The sequence below is a fragment of the Prosopis cineraria genome, unplaced genomic scaffold (assembly GCF_029017545.1).
Source record: "Prosopis cineraria cultivar Desert tree isolate PC_DT_omini unplaced genomic scaffold, ASM2901754v1 PC13, whole genome shotgun sequence".
Lineage (NCBI taxonomy): Eukaryota > Viridiplantae > Streptophyta > Magnoliopsida > Fabales > Fabaceae > Prosopis > Prosopis cineraria.
In genome coordinates, this window is record NW_026555344.1 from 24,896,502 (window position 1) to 24,902,088 (window position 5,587).

Sequence of the window (5,587 nt, forward strand, 5' to 3'; positions counted from 1 at the left end):
AATTTTAAGAGACTCATGCGTGGATTAGCTATATACTTAATGGTCTAGTTCACTTCAGTCTATTTCAAGCGTGAGGTTATTTTGGTTCAAACATGTATTGAATTGGATATATTGAAAAATCACTTATTTTTAATCTTAAATAAACGGATCCTAAATCTCAAAACTAAAGCATTAGAACCTCAATAAAACCTCAAATAAACCCAAATCTCAATCATTTAATTCAAATTTAATTGGTATAAATATGATATTTATCACAAATCCTAATTATAAATTTTCTAATTAAAATTCTAATTATAAATTATCAAATCAACAATAGAGTAAATCTAAATCAGAAGAACTGAGGTGCTAATTTATCTTTACAATCTTATAGTCTTTATTTATCACAGCTCAATACTTGATTCAAACCTTAACCTTTGAATTTACTCTACTCTAAAAGATAATCCTATCATTAGAAAATCCTTGCTGTTTAGGAAATATATTCATGAAAAGATTTTTATAAATAGGAGTGATTTTAAGTAACTAAATAAATTTAAAAGTAAAGTTTTTATTTACCCCACAATAGCGGACAGTGCCCGCGGCGTCGAAACGGAGAACACAGCCGATGGAGCATTTTGTTTGCGAATTGAGTCACTGAGAGTGTCAAGCTCATGTCATGTGTGCGTGTGGGGATATATTAGAATAATTGTGGGTCCCACTTCCTTTCTCCATTTATCTTTTTTTAATTAGAGTAAATTGACTTAACACTTTGAAAAATATATTAACCAAAATCTATGAAAGAAATTTTCTAAAATTCTAGATTGTAGTTCATTTAGGGTGCAAATTTTTTCTTTTCATCCCAAAAAAAAAAATTGTGTAATGTGATAGCAAAACTCATGTAACTAAATGATTATAATTGTAGCTCATTTATAACTATATATTACTATAATATTTAAACAATTTTGAATATTTCATCGTTAGAACATAATATATATCAAATTTGAAAACGAGAATGAGATTTTATATTTAATATTTCAAGAAAATGGGTGTTTTTGTTATTTTAACTTAACTTAAATATTAATCTAACTACATTACAAAATATTTAAAATGTTAGGCTGTTATCTTTGTTTGATTATATTCGAAAAACTATATGTGCAAAAAGCCTTTTTTATTAAGCCTGCACTTTTTGTCAAAATAAATAAATAAATTAAGCCTGCACTTACTTTTCCCGTTCCTTTCTTTATTTTTTAATCGCTTATTATATTTTTTGTACTTTCTTTTATTTTACTTATTCTTATTCTATTGTATATTTATCTTAAAAAATATTTCAATCCTCTTCTATAATTATATAATTTTGACTTTAAATTATATTGCATCCCTAATATAAAACATGTGTAATTTTACTAAAAATTTTAGACTCCTGGGTGCAAATAATATTTTAAACACGAAGCTTAGCTTGTATACTAACTAATGAGATAGGTTTAGACATGATCTAATGATACGATCAAAATTTAGACTCCTGGGTGCAAAAGTCACTTTTTTCTAAAAATTTTACGCACCCAAGTGCTCAATTCGATCCTTTTCTCTTATTAAACCACACCAGGCCTTGAACTAAGTCTAAAAGATCTAATACACTTGATTGGCCTCAATTAATCATAATCATACTCATATATCAAAACTTGACCCCTCTACGACCAATTTTCACAATTTACTAATTTTACATATTATGCTATTTCTTGGTATAACATAGCCTATTTAGCTATTTCTCAACTCATATGTATACAATCATATTCATAATACAATCTTAGCCTCCAAAGTACTCTTTTTTCCTAATTTGTCTCTTGATTTAAGATTCACCAACATAAACAACCATTTTAACACAACCATATTCAAATCATAGCCCCTTTGTTTCAAACAACACGTATACACATAATCGGGCTTGATTTCATAAAAACTCAATTTAATACATGCATGCAACCCTATGGCAACTCATATACACTTATACATATACAATCTCAATTTAGTTCATTACAAAACCTCAGAGTACACAGCTTCTTAGCTCAAGCCAGTCCAAGCTCTCTTCCTTTAGCCTGATCATTTCTTGATCCTGTAAACACGTAACCATAGGGGTAAGATAAATCTCAGTAACAGAATAATTCACACCTATTGACTATCACATGCAACAATATAAAAGTAAACATAGTATATCATTAAAACCTCATAAAGTAGTATTTACACCTCATATCTCATTTCATTTTCAATTTTTCATCAATCCTAAAGAATTTCATGTTATCTCAAGATATTTCATCATATCGTATAATATACTAGCATGATCTCTACTAACCAAACCTCCAAATCACCTCGACACGAAACATAGGCTCATCTCAGACCAATATATACTCTCATTTAGTCTTGAGCTCACCTGCAGTAGTATAATCACTTGGCTAAAGATGTTCTAATGCAGAATACGGACTATGGTTTTCCCCCAATACACACAATGGGGCATCGTTGACTCTAACACTGTATCACAAGGACACTAAAAAGTCTCTCATCTCCAATACCATACCTTAATAGACACTAAGGAGATCTTCTCCAACATTGCACCCTTCAAGGTACTAAGGAGAATTGTTTTCAACACCGCACCCTAACAGGGTATTAAGAAAACCTTGTCATATGGTCTTTATCATCTCCTACACTTGGGTGAACTCCCCCCTATGATCATGCTTTCCCTAATTATATTTTTCATTTATCATATCACACTTCCTTGCATATTATATACAAATAATATTTTTTATTTCAAAACAAACATTTCAATGCTCATTTAAACTAAAAGTCTTTTCACACACAACAATCACTCAATGCTATAAAACATGCTTAGTTCGAAACCATTTCATGCATTACATAGCATGCTAACATACAGTTATAATAAACAGTCAAACAAAGAAAGTTAATTTGTTACCTCAACCTTTCTGTCACTAGAAAGGTTACCTATGGATTTCAACTATCATACAATCTTTTCTCAAGCTTCCTTCCTCTACTCACGTGCCCAATATGCCAATTTGAACATTTGGCACATTTTAGTCATCTGGTCTATTTTGACTAAAAACTCATTTTTATTACTTAAAGCTATATTCATTCGTAAACTCTTTTTCATGTATCCATTCTAAGTCCATGACTACCCAATTACTACTTTACATCACCTCAATCGTTCTTATTTCTCTTAGATCTTATTTTTTCCCTAACTTTCTTTCTCTAAAGGCTAAAATTGAGCCTACGGGTTCAAAACTCTACTGTTTAGCTCTAAACCAGTAATAAAGCTCTAATTTAACCTTTGAAAACCTTTTTATTACTATTAGGCAAGAATTAAACCCCTCAAATTTTACCAATTCAATTTCCTTATAATTTATTTTTGAAAAAATTTGTGTAGAATGGAAGGTAAGAGTTATACGTAGCTTACCTGGCATGTTACCGATCCAAATCACCTTCCACCGCTCCAAAATGACTTAATCTAGCTCCTCAGCCCTTCTCCTCTCTCTATCTTTGTGTTTCTCAATTTGTCTCCTGTGAAATTTCTGAAATTTCACAACTTATGAAGGCAAATTCTAGTCCATATGTCACAGCGCATGTAGCACAAGTTGCGGCGCGTGGCATAGTGAGATTTATTCTCACCACGCGCACTTACTTCAACCCGAAATGCACTCTTATCACCCATATCTGTTCATACAACACATAAACAAGTCAAAATATCAATTAGTCATCCAAATCTCTAATCTCATTTTAATTTCCACTTCACTCTCGATTAACCTCTAAACTTAGGATTAAGAAATTTAGGATGTTAAACCATACACCTCATTAATCCACTTAATTAGTCTATTTGAGTTTAATTAACCTGATTTGAAATTGAGGATGTTACAACAACCATATCGTAGAGAACTAAAATAGTGACACTAAACATATGTAAAAGACTACATGTAAAATTGAAATTAGAATTTCCTTTAGTGTCTTAAAATTTTTGTAATGTGTCAACTTAAAAGTTAAAAATATATAATTCTTATATTTTATTAAAAAAATAAAAAAGTTAGGGGCAGTTGTGACTCCCTATGGTCCCCCTATCTCCACTTCTAATGATACATAAAATTGTATTTGATTAAACTAATATAATTTTATTAGAAAAAGCAAGAATAATGTAGTGTCAGGATCATGCGAAAATTTCCCAAGATTTTAAACGGGAAGGACTATTTATGATTCTTCTCATGGTCATTACCAGCAATTGTCCCCAAAATTACTTAGTGCATGTACACCCATGCGCAACAGTGACAGTGTGGCCGGAATAGCTAGTAGGATTGTGTAAAAATCCTTCAAATTTGTTTGATCTAGTCTGACCTGAGAAGATACGATCCTGTTAAAAATTGATTTTGTAGGATTGAAAAGACTAAAAAGATCATACTATTTCTTTAAGTTGGACTAGACTGGAGACTGGGTATCTGAATCACTTGATCGAATCTGGTTCTATTAAATTTATTTAATATGATTATAATTAATTTACTAATTATTTATAATAATAAGTTAAGATTATTAATAATTTAATAAGTATGGTTCCTCGCACAGTCATACACTCAGATTAATAATTTAATAATTTGGACCATTTAATAAGTGAAATATTTTTTACTTGTTGTTGGAAATTATTATAGATTTATTATAATCATAAGTGTTTTTATTATCTTAATTAAGTTTATTAGATTGAAATGAATTATTGCCTCTCATAAAAGAAAAAGGAAGTGAGTACTTGACTAATAGGACCAATTTTCCAATTCTATATTTCAAATTTGGTCCTGTTAATTTTTGAATTATCACTGGACCAGATTGGACTATGAATTGTCTAACTCGATCCTGTTTATGAAAGAGAACAGACTTTAAGTTACGTCGAAATTCAATCTCATTCAGTCCTTTGTGCAACTTTAATAGCTAAGAGCTGAGAGTATTGACAAGTGCCGACCAAAGGCGGAATCTAAGGGATTAGCTTTGTGAGGTTAGTACAAAAGTTGGGACAAAACCACCTTGAAGTCTTGCCGGCATGTGTAAAAATAATATTTTTTGCCCAATTCAAATCTCAAGACAATAGTTTATAGTTTTCTTAATGCAAGAAACCCATGTCGTTTCCTTTATTCTGAATATTGTATGCACTATGCAAAGTTCTGTGATTCAAAACTTCCCTTGGCCCCTTCCTCAATCTCAATGGCTATTTTGCAGGGTTTAGTTGGAGCCATTTTCTTTTTGACTTCTCTTCACTCTCATATCTTCTTCATCCATTGTAATTTTTGTAATCTTTATGATCCTCCCTCTGGTTTAGTGACTAACCTGTAAAATACAGAGAAAGGGATGGGAGCTGCTCTGTGTGTCAGTTATGCCATAGAGGAAGAGGGAAAATGGGAGGATTATTGTTTCAGCACAAATGGATGGTCACGATGCAGCAAAGTTATGATGCATTTATAAAGAGACGACTGAAGCATTGATGAAAACGGAGGCCCAGCTTGGAACGGATAAATCCACCTCGTCCATTGCTATTCTGGTAAAATTAGGAGAGAGAATTTTAAAAATAAAAAAAAATTTA